At 39.5% G+C, this 16,148-nt stretch overlaps 2 long non-coding RNA genes across 3 annotated transcripts; both read left to right on the forward strand.

Moving 5' to 3' along the window:
• The first annotated feature begins 3,379 nt into the window (after positions 1–3,379).
• On the forward strand, positions 3,380–5,978 carry LOC128418514 (uncharacterized). The gene is made up of 3 exons (XR_008331717.1): positions 3,380–3,657; positions 4,691–4,708; positions 5,873–5,978. It is a non-coding gene; the product is annotated as an uncharacterized LOC128418514 (long non-coding RNA).
• Positions 5,979–9,507: 3,529 nt separating this feature from the next.
• Positions 9,508–15,688, forward strand: LOC128418512 (uncharacterized). Of its 2 annotated transcripts, XR_008331715.1 has the most exons (6): positions 9,508–9,522; positions 9,915–9,935; positions 10,432–10,458; positions 11,273–11,299; positions 11,654–11,674; positions 12,748–15,688. It is a non-coding gene; the product is annotated as an uncharacterized LOC128418512 (long non-coding RNA). The 2 variants fall into 2 exon arrangements; XR_008331714.1 differs by having other exon boundaries at positions 9,915–10,458.
• Positions 15,689–16,148: the final 460 nt, after the last annotated feature.

Genomic DNA, 16,148 nt, shown 5'->3' on the forward strand with positions numbered 1-16,148 from the left:
GATGACCCAAACCATGGAAGAACTCATTAGGCGATAATGTTTGCCATTTGGCTGGCAACTAATATTATTTGCCAGCCCTCTTTTCCAGAAGGTATGGAATGATTCAAGGAAGGAAATGGGCTAAAATCCTGGACTTTTGGCTAAACATTCTCTCAAACAGAGGACACTTTTACACAGTGGACTGTGTGCTGATGGTTCTCCAGAATAAACAATTGTCCTGTGTCAAGTATTGCAAAATATATGTCGTGCAAAGAACATGAAAGCCTAATATGTTCAATTTGCTTTTCACTGTAGGTTTTGAATCAAATGTTGGACGTGAGTATTGTGGAAGCTTTCTATGGTTATTCTATGGTTTGTAGTGAGAAAGTTCCATTTATTTCCTTTTAGCGTGCTGTTGTGAAAGTGAATGTTTGCATTGTGAACCATTGTTTTGTCTACATAGTCCATAATGGGAAAGTGGGAGGAAGGCGGGGAAGAAAAGAGTAGGCCCCCCCCCAAAAAAATAGAATCCGACTCAGGGAAGAACAAACAGATTGCCCTTTTTTAAAGGTAGGCATTTGTGAAGAGCATTTGATTATCATTTGCTACCCCCCTACATTCATTGCTACCATTAAGGAAATGAAAGCTGGGGCCTCTCATTGTAGATCTCCCCAAGCAGTGTTTCATATGTATCTGGACTTTGATTATGGAGAGCACTTTTAAATAGCTGACAACCCTTCAAAGTAGATGACTTTCCTCTGTATAGGTGGGCACCTGACATAGTGTTAAGAGTACATAAAAGCCCAAGTAATTCCATTTGCTTTTCCATTCAGGATCCTCAGGTGCATTCGACACTGGAAGTGAGTATTTTGAAGTCTTTGTGTATTACCTATATGGTCTGTTTTCTTTGAACCTCCCCTGCAAAATGCAATTCTATGTCCATCCAGGGTCTAAAATTGCCTTTCTAAATCCCCGCAGCCTAGGCTCCGTCTATATATCTTTGTTTTGGGCAGCTGATTTCTCTTTTGTTCAGAAAATAGTTTTATCTTGAAAAGAAGAATCTGGGTTTTAAGAGAGGCTTTTTAGGAAATCTCTGCAAGCAGGAGTTGGCTGGCAACAGTATAGCCGAACTTCCAAGCAATACCATGAAAATATTTTCAGATTTTCCTTGTATGCTCCAACTCCACTATTATTTTTTGGCCTTACCAGACTACACAAACACCTTAAAAGCTCAACCCAGAATTCAGATATATCAAAACTAAAAACACCAATCTCTTCAGAACGCCATGGTTTTTAATATTACATGTTGTATGATGTACTTACTTTAGAGTTTCAATTTAATTTGCAAATTCTAAAATTTTAAAAAGTAATTAAAAATTATTATATTATATATATATATAAATTTCCAAAAATGTATTTATTTAATATTTCTAAGAGCTGCTTGCACACTTTCATCTTGGGATCTCAATGGGATCACATTATATATATATTGTACATACATCTCCACCTTATGGGGTTCTATTTAGGATAAATGGGCCTTCTTGGAGTAAAATATAACAGAATAAACAAGACCTCAAACGATAATAGCACTTACTTCAGGAATTTCTTTAAAAAGTTTTCCTTTAAAAGATATCTGAAAAGCTAGTCAGGCTTTTCTTTTAAAAATGTGTTCCAATGCTGAGTTATAGCTTGCTGTTGCATGGTAGAATTAACGCTTTGAAAGAATTCTTGTTAGTACTTGATATGTATTGACCCAACTATATGTTACGTGTCATATCTGTGACTGGATCTCCCATACCATTTGCTGATCAGTTCAATCTGCTTTTCAATTTAGCGTGCTGATACGAATGGAGCCTTGGCAGTGAGTATTGATATTTTTTTGTTTTCTTTTTAGTGGGAAAGTGGAGTTGAGGAAGAAAGGAAAAGTTATTCTTTGTCACAATACAACCTCAGCCAGGGAAAAATTCACAGAGCAAAAATGCATTGCCTTCCCAAAGGCAGGAATTTTGAACGATTATATTTTAGATATAATCTGCTGTGCCCTGTATCCTTAAACTGGACTTTGGCCACATATTCTCTCAAAGGACACTTTTATATAGTGGACTGTGTACTGATGGTTCTTCAGAATAAACAACTGTGCTCTGTCAAGTGTTGTTGATTATAAGGGGCGCAAACAACATGAAAGCCTAACAAGTTTTATTTGTTTTTCACTGTAGAATGTGCAAGGTTTATTGAGCGTGAGTATTGTGAAACCTTTGAATGATTATTATATTGTATGTAGTGTGAAAATGGAAAGCAGGAAGGGAAGGAAGGAGGTGGTCAGAGGATGATCCCAGGAAGGGAAGAACTCATTGGGCTATAATGTTTGCCATTTGTTATAGGCAGCCAAGTTTTGATACCCAAGGACAGAATTATAAAATTTAGCACAAAAGCATAGGAAGTTCAACTTGTTATTTCCATTTAGTTCTTTTCTTTTTCAAAATATGATCCAAGCCAGGGAAGAACAGAGAGAGTTAACATGATTGCCCTTTTTTAAAGGTAGGCATTTGTGAAGAGCATTTGATTATCATTTGCTGCTTCCCTACATTCATTGCTAACATTAAGGAAATCAAAGCTGGGATGTCTTATTGTAGGTATCTCCAAGATAGTGTAATTTGTAACTGGACTTGGATTGACATCCCTTCCTATCTCTCAGGAGCCTCCCACAGCCTTCCAGAGGCCTCGCACAACCTTCCCAGAGTCTGGCAAGGTAGTAGCAGGCCTTGAGCGAATGGTTCCATGGGGCCTTCTTCACTTTGCATGGTTTTGCCTTTGTACGTAAACCCCCAAAAGCCTGTGTCAATTGCAGATCTACTGTACTGTATATTGTCACTTCATATGACAAGTCTTGGGTTTCCTGTTGGTGTAAAGCTTTTGGGAACATTGGAGTTTGAATGCCACACGAATAATTGGAGTATCTGAATTCTCCTAGTGCTCTGTCTCTTGAAGCCCATGTAATTTGAGTTGTATTAAAATGTTCATATCTCACATATCCTTCCTGGAAAAGTTCCCTTAGTATTGCTAACAGCCATATTAAAAGCAAGAATCCGTGAAGGAAAGGAAACATATGAAACAAAACCCCAAAACTACAGCAGCAATAAGAAACGTGGAAGACATAGTAACTTATCTCTTCCTGTAATGTGCATTGAAACAAAGACTGGGCATAACCACCCAGAAGGCCCTTCCTTTCACACTCACCCTCAACAACACAGTTAGTGATGCAAACCAGAGCCAAGCCTTTTCTGAAGATCAAAGTGAGTTTCCTCCTGAGATTCAGATGTCTTCCTGTCCCAGTGCCCCCATAAGTCCAGTCAGCCCAGGGTCTCAAATTGTCTTACTGTGTAACCACAAATTGGATTCTGTTCCTGTCCTTTTGCTTTGGGAAACTGATTTCTATGGCATCCTCTTTTAATTTGTGTCAAAATACTATTGTCCTGGAAGGGAAAATACACAAGGATTTTTGGGAAAGATCTGGACTTGGACCAGGCATCCCCTCAAAAGAACACATTTTTATTGAAGACTGTCTGTTTTCAGTTATCTACTTTCAAAGACTGTCATCTGTAAAGTAGGGCACCTGAAAGCCTAATAAGTTAAATTTGTTTTTCAATTTAGGGTCTTGATTTGTCCAAAGTACTGGGTGTGAGTATTGTGGAACTTTTCTGTATTTTTTATATAGTCCGTAGTGGGAAGGTAGTAGGGAGGCAAGGTGGAAGTTCTTTTCTGCCTCAGAATATGATCCTAGCCAGAAAAGAATATGACAAATAATCGATTCTCCTGTTGTAAACAGCCTACTATAGAAGGAACCCTTTGCAGCTGAATTATCTCTTTTCTTCATAGTAGTGTTGGATTCATGGTATGTTTTAGATTTGGTCCACATTTCCAGAAATACTATCTTGAAGCGTTTGGTATTAAAGCAACAGGGTTACTCAGTTTCCCTCAGAGTTTCAGGTGTTTCTTTGAATCTTAATATGTAGCATATGAAAATAGGAGGAAATGCTGCCTATTGGTAAAAGTAAAAAAATATGCTATTTGATACATATTTTTGATAGATTGATAATCATGCATATATTATGGATAACAATGAGACAGTTTTCAGCATAATGTGAGCAGGTAGTGCTGCCTCTGGAAACTGCAGCTTGCAGAACAGCCAGGAGAGAGAGAAATCTGGATTTCTAGCGGGAATTGAGGACTTCAGTTGCATCTTAATGTACACGGGGTCTAAGTGCACATCAATGGGAACACAAGTTTCTTTCTCATACTGGTAACTCACAACTTAACTTATGCACGTTCTGCTTTACTCACTTGGCTAAACGTAAATAAATAAGGGGGCGGACGTTTGAGGGGAGAAACTTTGTTAACCCTACCTTAGGAGAGTGTTTGGAGGTGCAGGGAGAATGCATTTTGATTCTACAAAATTTTGGCTTTATGCGTTGTGCCTGGAACATAACCCTCATGTATGTTGAGAGTCACTTCTGATACAGAGATGTGAACAGAAACAAGTATAATGTGTTTCTCCTGTGATATACTCAGAAATGGGGTGTGAATAGAAAAACAACAACAATTTGATCTTTTTTGTATTTTCTTTGAATATATTTGATGATAAAATATATGAAAAACATAAAAGCAAAAATCTAAAAAAAACCTATTGTTTCCCTTTGTAAAACAACAACAGAGAAAGAAGAGATCTCCGGTAAGTATCCAATCCTCATTGTGACTTTTCAATTTGAAAAAAAGAATTATTTATTTTTTAACATTTAGTCATGTGGTCGTATCCTGATTGATTCTGGTTCATGTCTTCTGGGAATCTGAAACTAAATCAAAGAGCCCAGGTGTGGATAGAATTTATTCTGGGCTCCTTCATTATACTGTTCTTTGGGGAGGTGTTTTTGGGGGGCCGGAGGGTCCTGTCCTTCTCATTGGGAAATTTTTATACTGCAACTGAAATCACAATTGGAAAAAAAAACTTTGATGTGGGCTGGAAAACATCTAATTATTTCCTAAAAGAGACCTTTTTGATGTTATGTCCCTCTGCTATATTTTTGTCCCTGTGAGTTGGTCTGTCTGGTATCCTCTCCTTTGCCTGCTGTCCTAAGCCTTTTGGAAAATGATGTTAGACATTTCACTGAATCTGTTAGCCCTAAATATTGGGGAGGGGAACTTCAGGAAATCATGAAGAAAGCCAAGGGGAAGGAAAAATCCAGTCTGATGTAGAGATGATGGAGAAATTAGATTCAGCTATCATTTTAAAGCCCACTTACCTACTTCTCACTTTCTGAAACAAAATGCTGTACCAACTGGAACATATCAGCCCTTCTGAATTCAACATTCACTGAATGTTGCAGTGCTGCTCTCCAGGCAAGTAATGTGTACAAGAATGCATGGGGCAGGGTAAAAATATGCATTAAAATGCATTTATTAGTTAAAGTAACATACAAAAAGTGCATTACATTACAGATTATTTGCAAGAATTTGAAATCCAGAAGGTTTCTTAGGAAACATATGGGAGCAGGATCTGGCTGGCAAATAGTATACCCAAATGATTTTTCTGAAAAGGGTTTTCAGATTTTCCGCATTATGCCCCACCTCCACTATTTTCTTCTCTTTGCAATTTGGTCGGCCTCCTCTCCTTTGTTATGGAATTGCTCTGTAAAGAAAAATGACTAATAAGGAGGCAGCTGTGATGCACTTGAGACTGAATCAGTTCAGATCACTTTTCCTTTCTCTTCTGATGTTTCCTTGATGAATAGGGGAATCCTTGCCTTAGGACCTAAATATGTGTTACATGACATTTCCACATGTTAAGCAATTAAGAGAACATGACAGACTAACAAGTTGAATTTCCTTTTCAATTTAGCTTCTGAGTGGAGCAACTAGCGTGAGTATTGAGAAATCTTCATACCCTAAGATTTGTATATTTTCAAATTTTATATAAGTTACTTTTTTTGTTATTGTTTTACACATTTTCCACTATTACTTTGGACTGTCTGTTCTTCTTTATCTGCTCTTCTCACCCTAGTTTGCCTGTAAATTCTCATTTTCCCACATGAAGTGGGAGAATCCCTGCATGAAGAAAAAACTGTGTTACGTGATATACTTGTGGCTGGAGCTCCCATCATGCAGCTTGCTAATCAGTTCAATTTGTTGTTCAATTTAGAATCTTGGTTTGTCTGATGTAGTGGACATGAGTATTATGGCACTTTTGTGTACTTATTGTATGATCTGGAGTGGGAAACTGGGAGGGAGGGCTTTTCTGCCTCAAAATATGATATCACTGCCAGGGAAGAAAATGATGAACAATCTGTTCTCCAGTTCTAAGCAGTTTACCATAGAAGGAACCTTTGTTTGGCTGAGTTTTCTCTTCTCTTCATAGTAGTGTTCGATCCCTGTGTGTGTTAGATTCAGTCTACATTTCCAGAAATAATATATTGAAAAGTTTGGTACAAAAGCAACAAGCTTGATCTCATTTCTACACTACAGTATACATTTCTCTAATATATTGAAAAGTTTGGTGCAAAAGCAACAATCTTGATCGCATTTCTAGACTACAGTATACATTTCTCTAATATATTGAAAAGTTTGGTGCAAAAGCAACAAGCTTGATCACATTTTTCTTAGAGGTTCTGGTATCTCTTTGGATCTTATTACGCAGTTTATGAAAATATGGTAAAATTCTGCCTTTTGAATACTGAAGTCTCCTATTTCAGGCACTTCAGTGATGAATGATTTAGCTGTTGAGTAAAGACTAGCTAATAAATTAAACTTTAGGCCCGCCCAGGAATTTAAATTGCTTTATTGAACCCCCACATCCTGGGCTCTAATTTCATATCCTTTTGGGGGGCAGCTGATCGCCTAGGGCAAAGGCATCCTCTTCTCTTCAGAAAATTGTTCTACTGGAAATAAGAATTGTGGGGTTTTAATAATGGTGCTTTTTTTTAAAGGAAAGGTCTGTAAGCAGGACCTAGCTGGTAACTAGTATAGCTGAACCTCCAGGCAGTTTCATGAAAGCACATTCAAATTTTCCATGTTATGCCCCATCTCCACTAATACTTTGTCTTTGCCCGTTGGACGCTCAACTCTCCTTCATCTGCTTTTCTAACCTTAATGGAAAAGGAGAGTGAAGTCCACACCAAATCTATCAGCCTGGTTATTTGAGAGGGACCTTCCTTTCAGGAAGGTATGGAATTACTCAGGAAAGGAGATTGGCTAAAATGAAGACATGTGAGACTGCCTTTAGATCCATTTGCTTATTTATTCTGATCTTTCCCTCAGGAAAAGAGGGAATCCCTGCCTGAGGATGAAACTATGTGCTATGCACCATTTCAGTGTCTATATCTCCCAACATGCCATTTTCCACTGTAGGCTTTGAAACATCAAATATTCATATAGCATCCTTTCATGCTATGATATGATCCTCAATATGGGCAAGAACTAGAAAGAGAAACAAAACAGGAGGCCCCTGCAAGTCTCCCTTCTCCAATTTCTGTATCCTTAAACTGGACTTTGGCCAGGATACCTTTACATAGAGTTCTGTGTACTCATGGCTCCTCAGAAAAGACAATTGTCCTCTGTAAAGTAGCACAAATTATAAGCTGTCCAATTAACTTGTCTAATAAATTCAATTTGCTTTTTTATTTAGAAACTTGGTTTGGGAGACACGTTGAAAGTGAGTATCGTGAAACCTTTGTGTGATTACTATATGGTCCGTAGTAGTAATATGAGAGGAAGGGAGGGAAGGAAGGAGGAATTTCCAAGAAAGGAAATTGGCAAACATGTGAGACTGGATCAGTTTCCGTTGGTTTGCCTTTATATTCTGATCTTTGGCACATAAAACGGTAGAATTCCTGCTTGAGGATGAAACTATGTGTTAGGTGGCATACCTGGGACTGGATCTCCCACCATTTGCTAATCAGTTCAATTTGCTTTTCAGTTTAGGGTCTTGATGTGAATGCAGCCTTGAATGTGTTGTGATTCTTGAGTGGGTTTCCTATATGATTTATAGCAGGAAAGTGGAAGGGAGATGGGGAGGAAAGGAAAAGTTATTCTGTGTCACAATATATAACTTCATCTAGGGAAGAATTCACAGAGCTAAAATGTTTGCCATTTCCAAAGCCAGGAATTTATTTTTTAAGCATTCAGATATAATCTGCTGCCCCTTGCAGGTCTCCTTTTTTACACTTCTCTTTCCTTAAATCCTGGACCTTGGCCAGACATGAATGTCTAATAAATTCAATTTCCTTTTCTATTTAGAGCCTTGGTCTGCAAGAGAAGTTGCAAGTGAGTATTGTGAAACCTTTGTGTGATTGCTATATGGTTTGTAGTAGTAAAATGGGAGAAAGAAAGGGAAGGAAGGAGGAACTCTTCTGTGACTTAGAGGATGATCCAAGGCATGGAAGAACTTGTTAGGCTGTAAGGCTTGCCATTTGGCTGGCAACTAATGTTATTTGCCAGACCCATCCAGGGTCTAAAACTGCCTTAGTTCTGCACTCTCACAGCCTGGGCTCAGTCTCCATATCTTTGTCTTGGGCAGCAGATCTCCTTGGCATCATCTTCTGTTCAGAAAATTGTTCTACTGGAAATAAGAATTTTGGGTTGTTGTTTTTTAATATAAAGGCTTTTAGGAAAGGTCTGCAAGCAGGAGCAGGCTGGCAACTGGTATAGCAGAACTTCCTAGCAAGTTCATAAAATTATTTCCACATTTTCCATGTATGCCCCATCTCCACTATTACTTTGTTTTTTCAAGTTGGATGGTCTACTCTTCTAACCTTAATGAATAGGAGACTGAATTCCACACCAAATGTATCAGCCTGACTGTTAAAGAGGGACCCTCCTTTTGGGAAGATACGGAATAATTCACGAAAGGAAATTGGCTAAAATGAAGGCAGCTGTGCAACACATGAGACTGAATCAGTTTCCGTTGGTTTGCCTTTATATTTTGTTCTTTGCCACATGAAATGGGAGAGTCCCTGCTTGAGGATGAAACTATGTGTTAGGTGGCAAACCTGGGACTGGATCTCCCACCATTTGCTAATCAGTTCGATTTGCTTTTCAGTTTAGGGTCTTGCTGTGAATGCAGCCATGAATGTATTGTGATTCTTGAGTGGGTTTCCTATATGATTTGTAGTGGGAAAGTGGAAGGGAGGTGGGTGGGGGAGAGAAAAAGTTATTCTCTGTTACAATATATAACCTCATGCTGGGAAGAATTCACAGAGCTAAAATGCTTGCCCTTTCCTAAAGCAATGAATTCTTTTAGGCAAAACAAAAAAAATTTTTTCTTTCCAGTAGCACCTTAAAGACCAACTAAGTTAGTTCTTGGTATGAGCTTTCGTGTGCATGCACACTTCTTCAGATACACTTTTAGGCATTCAGATATAATCTGCTGCCCCCTGCAGGTCTCATTTTTTACATTTCTGTATCCTTAAATACTGAACTTTGGCCAGACACTAATATCTAATAAATTCAATTTGCTTTTCTATTTAGAGCCTTGGTCTGGCAGACAAACTGCAAGTGAGTATTGCAAAAGCTTAGTGTGTTTACGATATGGTTTGTTGCAGTAAAATGGGAGGAAGAGAGAGAAGGAAGGAGGAACTCTTCTGTGACTCATAGATGACCCAAACCATGGAAGAACTCATTAGGCGATAATGTTTGCCATTTGGCTGGCGACTAATATTATTTGCCAGCCCTCTTTTCCAGAAGTTATGGAATGATTCAAGGAAAGAAATTGGGTAAAATCCTGGACTTTTGGCTAAACATTCTCTCAAATAGAGGACACTTTTACACAGTGGACTGTGTGTTGATAGTTCTTCAGAATAAACAATTGTCCTGTGTCAAGTATTGCAAAATATATGTCGTGCAAAGAACATGAAAGCCTAATATGTTCAATTTGCTTTTCTCTGTAGGTTGTAGATCAATTGTTGAAAGTGAGTATTGTGAAAGCTTTCTATGGTTATTCTATGGTTTGTAGTGAGAACGTTCCATTTATTTCCATTTAGGGTGCTGTTGAGAAAGTGAATGTTTGCATTGTGAACCATTATTTTGTCCAAGTAGTCCATAATGGGAAAGTGGGAGGAAGGCGGGGAAGAAAAGAGTAGGTCCCCCCCCCCAAAATAGAATCCGACTCAGGGAAGAACAAACAGATTGCCCTTTTTTAAAGGTAGGCATTTGTGAAGAGCATTTGATTATCATTTGCTGCCCCCCTACATTCATTGCTACCATTAAGGAAATGAAAGGTGGGGCGTCTCATTGTAGATCTCCCCAAGCAGTGTTTCATATGTATCTGGACTTTGATTATAGAGAGCACTTTTAAATAGCTGACAACCCTTCAAAGTAGATGACTTTCCTCTGTATAGGTGGGCACCTGACATAGTGTTAAGAGTACATAAAAGCCTAAGTAATTCCATTTGCTTTTCAATTTAGGATCCTGAGGTGCATTTGACACTGGAAGTGAGTATTTTGAAGTCTTTATGTATTACCTATATGGTCTGTTTTGTTTGAACCTCCCCCTGCAAAATGCAATTTTAGGTCCATCCAGGGTCTAAAATTGCCTTTCTAAATCCCCGCAGTTCTGTCTATATATCTTTGTTTTGGGCAGCTGATTTCTCTTTTGTTCAGAGAATAGTTTTATTTTCCTTGTATGCTCCAACTCCACTATTATTTTGTCCTTGCAAGTTGGACAGTCTACTCTGTTATCTGCTCTTGTAACCCTCATGGAAAAGAAGAGTGAACTCTACACCAAATTTACCAGCCTGGCTGTTAGAGAGGGACCTTCCTTTCGGGATGTTTTAGAATTACCATGGAAAGGAAAGTTGCTAAAATGATGGCAGCGATACTGGACGTGAGCCCGAATCAGTTCTGATGGGTTTTTCTGTATATTCTGATCTTTCCTACATGAAAATGAGGAATCCTTGTCTGAGGATGAAACTTGGTCATTCCATGTCAAGTGATCCAACTCTTTACCTCATGTCATCCAATTTTGTTAATATTTTGTACACTTGTACAAACTATAATAGCAGTTACTTCAGGAATTTCTTTAAAAAGTTTTTCATTTAAAAGATATCTGTAAAGCTAGTAAGGCTTTTCTTTTAAAATCGTGTTCCAAAGCCGAGTTATAGCTTGCTCTGGCGTGATGGAATTAACTCTTTGAAAGAATTCTTGTTAGTTCTTGATATGTATTGACCCAAATATGTGTTACGTGTCATATCTGTGACTGGATCTCCCATACCATCTGCTAATCAGTTCAATCTGCTTTTCAATTTAGCGTGCTGATGTGAATGGAGCCGTGGGAGTGAGTATTGAGATTTTTTGTCTTGTTTTTAGTGGGAAAGTGGAGATGAGGAAGAAAGGAAAAGTTACTCTCTGTCACAATATAACCTCAGCCAGGGAAGAATTCACAGAGCTAAAATGCTTGCCCTTTACAAAGCCAGGAATTTTAAAAGATTATATTTTAGATATAATCTGCTGCGCCCTGTATCCTTAAACTGGACTTTGGCCACATATTCTCTCAAAGGACACTTTTACATAGTGAACTGTGTACTGATGGTTCTTCAGAATAAACAACTGTGCTGTGTCAAGTGTTGCAGATTATAAGGGGCGCAAACAACATGAAAGCTTAACAAGTTTAATTTGTTTTTCATTGTAGGGTTTGCAAGGTTTATTGAGCGTGAGTATTGTGAAACCTTTGAATGATTATTACATCGTATGTAGTGTGAAAATGGAAAGCAGGAAGGGAAGGAAGGAGGTGGTCAGAGGATGATCCCAGGAAGGGAAGAACTCATTGGGCTATAATGTTTGCCATTTGTTATAGGCAGGCAAGTTTTGATACCCAAGCAGAGAATTATAAAATTTAGCACAAAAACATAGGAAGTTCAACTTGTTATTTCCATTTAGTTCTTTTCTTTTTCAAAATATGATCCAAGCCAGGGAAGAACAGAGAGAGTTAATATGATTGCCCTTTTTTAAAGGTAGGCATTTGTGAAGAGCATTTGATTATCATTTGCTGCTTCCCTACATTCATTGCTGACATGAAGGAAATAAAAGCTGGGATGTCTTATTGTAGGTGTCTCCAAGATAGTGTAATATGTAACTGGACTTGGATTGACATCCCTTCATATCTCTCAGGAGCCTCCCACAGCCTTCCAGAGACCTCGCACAACCTTCCCAGAGTCTGGCAAGGTAGTAGCAGGCCTTGAGCGAATGGTTCCATGGGGCCTTCCTCACTTTGCATGGTTTTGCCTTTGTACGTAAACCCCTGAAACATGACGCCCATGTCAATTGCAGATCTACTGTACTGTATATTGTCACTTCATATGACAAGTCTTGGGTTTCCTGTTGGTGTAAAGCTTTTGGGAACATTGGGGTGTGAATGCCACACGAATAATTGGAGTATCTGAATTCTCCTAGTGCTCTATCTCTTGAAGCCCATGTAATTTGAGTTGTATTAAAATGTTCATATCTCACATATCCTTCCTGGAAAAGGTCCCTTAGTATTGCTAACAGCCATAATAAAAGCAAGAATCTGTGAAGGAAAGGAAGCATATGAAACAAACAAGCAGCATGTAATATGAACCTGGACTTGATTCCATATTGTTGAACTGGACTTGGACCAGGCATCCCCTCTAAGAGAACACATTTTAATTGAAGACTGTCTGGTGATAGTTATCTATTTTCATAGGCAGTCATCCGCAATGTAGGGCACCTGAAAGCATAATAAGTTCAATTTGTTTTTCAATTTAGGGTCTTGATTTGAACAACTTACTGAGCGTGAGTATTCTGGAACTTTTCTGTATTTTTTATATAGTCCGTAGTGGGAAGGTAGTAGGGAGGCAAGGTGGAAGTTCTTTTCTGCCTCAGAATATGATCCTAGCCAGAAAAGAATATGACAAATAATCAATTCTCCTGTTGTAAGCAGCCTGCTATAGAAGGAACCCTTTGCAGCTGAATTATCTCTTTTCTTCATAGTAGTGTTAGATCATGGTATATATTAGATTTGGTCCACATTTCCAGAAATACTATCTTGAAGAGTTTGGTACTTAAGCAACAAGGTTACTCACAGTTTCCCGCAGAGTTTTAGGTGTCTCTTGGGATCTTAGTAGGCCACTCCCTTCCCTGGGGGCGGGGTTGCGGGCAGGCCCCACACTCCCAGTGTGGGGAGAGAGCCAGTGTGGTTAAGAGCGATGGACTTGTAATCTGGGGAACCGGGTTCGCGTCTCCGCTCCTCCACATGCAGCTGCTGACCTTGGGCCAGTCACACTTCTCTGAAGTCTCTCGGCCCCACTCACCTCACAGAGTGTTTGTTGTGGGGGAGGAAGGGAAAGGAGATTGTGAGCCGCTTTGAGACTCCTTAGGGTAGTGATAAAGCGGGATATCAAATCCAAACTCTTCTTCTTTTTCCCACCGTGTTTAGCGGGGGTGTGGCAGTGCCCTCACATCATGGGGGAGTCCCGGCCGCGTCACACCCCCACTGACCAATCCAGTCGGCCGGGGCCGTGGCTTATAGCATTTATGCAGCCACACGGCCTGGTTGTTCTCCATCTTGGTTCCTGCCTCAGCACATCCACAGGGCTCCCCCTACTGGTGGTTGACCCTTACTGGATTACCTGCATGTCGGGCAAGAGTCAGATATAGTCAGTTCAATTCCAATGCCTAAGCCAATACCACTCACATTCTGTGACCAATTAAGTTGTGGCCTTTGTTAGCCCATTAACCTAAAATACTGGTGTCCATGTGTTTTATTATTCAACAAATGGGGGAAGGCTCAGGGCCTTGACATGCAATGCAGCACATGGAAATATGGGACAATGCTGCCTATTGGATGTTGAGGTCCTCTCCCTTATACACCTCAGTGATGAATGCTTGAGCTGCTGAGGAAAGACTAACTATATACACACTTCTATATTTCAGGGTGTTACTGGTCTAGTTGTGAGTATTGCTGATACTTTTAAATGAGCAATATTTTGGTTTACAACAAAAGGGGCATTATTACTATTATTAATATTATTTAACTAGATGATACCCAGTAGCTTCTGTTGCATTTGAGTGTAATCTTTGCTTGTGGCCCTAGCGACATTAGTGCAGTCTGAGTAATAGCAGTACTATGGTTCTCCAAGTGGAAATGGAGAGAAGCAACAGGTTGAGCCTCTGCATAAAGTTGTTAACCCCATTCCCACCCCCTAGTGCTGCATTTCATGTGGGGACCCCAAATGCTTCCCCCTCAGAATAGTGCCTCATTTCCCACCCCACCCCCAAACAGGGCTGGAAGGCAGGAAAAATGGCACTGAGCATGAAATGCAAATCTTACCCCCTGGGGGCAAGGGAGGCGCGTGTGGGGAAAGGAGTGGTATTCAAGAATCCATTTAGCCTTCTGATATCTTACATGCCTGAGTTTTCTACCACAAGCCTAGAATGGAAAACAGACAAATGTGCAGATTGGTGCCTCATTATTTGCATTTTTATCTTGTATTTACATCTTGTGGACCACCATGAGATCTTCTGATTAAGGGCAGTATATAACAAATATATTAAAAATAAATAATCGTAAGAAACATTTTACAGTAGCTATGAGCCTACAAAAGCTTCCCTCTGTGCTGAAATGGTTGCCTTCCTTGGTCTATTTATTCAGAGGAGACCGATTGAAATTAATTACCTAAGTTAGTCATGTCCATTAATTTCAGTTGGTCTTCTATGAACAAAATATATATTTCTCAGTGATAAGCAAATCTTTGTTCTGGGTAGCCTCTCCTTCCTTTCAATTAAATGCCTGTTTGCTAGTCATTTAGTGACCTGTAGTGACTTACTTAGTGCCCTAAGGAAACAGAGAAATAACTTGTGTCTTTTGCTTCTTTTTCAACAACAATCTACCTGAGCAGTAAAGAATTGTAAGTATTTCTATGTACATAGTCTACATATGGTTCATCTGTGTCATTAGCAATATCCTGGTGGGACTGAAATACTTCAGGGGAAAGGATTACCTTTCTCTGAGAGCCTCCTATGTGTGAAATATTTTCTAGTCTGTAGAGAAGCTATCACATTAGGGGGTAGGATGGGTACCCTGTCACCACTGAATATGCTTTGACTCGAATCCACAGTATAACATATATACTCCGTCATACAAAATGAAATCAAGACCCTACTAATAAAACTTCAGCTCTGTTGACTAGATAATGTACTCAACTCTGATGATAAGCTGGAGAGTTAAAGTTGGTCCTGTGGTGATACCACTCAGGGCCTGGACTCCAGAGAAATGATGCTCTGCAGATATTGTTGGATGCTAAGCCCCATCATTGCTGATCATTGGCTATGCTGGCTAGGAAAGATGGGGATTGGGTTCAAGAACACTGGTAGGTTGTCCCTCAATTCCCTTTAGAATAAGATTGTCATCACTAGATTAATTTATATGATTTACTTTATTATTTCCAGGTGTATTACGGACTGAACATACCTACACTCCTGGACCAGATTGACAATGACTTCTTGCTCCTGCGCATTCCACATTGCCACTCCAAAGCCAATCAAGTGAAACCAGAGAATCACGAATCATACTAGTACACTTTAGATAATTTATGTAACTGATTTTGTTGCCTTTGTAATAGAGGGCAGAGGGCACTAAAAACTGCCCTACTACCCCCCCCAGAGGATGGCAATCGCTTTGCAAAAATAAAAGAAAATTGCAATGGCACTGAAATGGTTTGCTTGCTTTTTATTAACGGTCCAACTAAGAAATCATAACATTCATTACTGTTGAAACAAGATCCACTCACATGTCACACATGTCACCACATATGTTTGTTTTTGTGATACATGAATTCAGTAAATACAGGGCTGATGGCAACTAGGCAGTGGCTCGCTACAGAATGGCCCATCTTCACTACGAGGTAGTAAAATCACAGGACTCCACCTATTCATGAATTTTCTGCAAACGTGTTCAGAAATCTGGGCACACGATGACTTCATCCTGCAGTTTGATTCCTGGGTTGGGAATCTTGTTGGAATAAAGTTATAAACTCAAACCAAAAAGCAGCCGGTCCCTGGTGGGGTCCCCTAGCCAGCTTAGTCTTCCAAGGCCCAGGAAAAGTGTGCCAGACTGCTCCCTCTTCTGCTCAGGCCTGCCTCTCTTTAATTTGTGGTGGAAGCAATGC

Source organism: Podarcis raffonei, chromosome 8, assembly GCF_027172205.1.
Source record: "Podarcis raffonei isolate rPodRaf1 chromosome 8, rPodRaf1.pri, whole genome shotgun sequence".
Taxonomy (NCBI): Eukaryota; Metazoa; Chordata; class Lepidosauria; order Squamata; family Lacertidae; genus Podarcis; species Podarcis raffonei.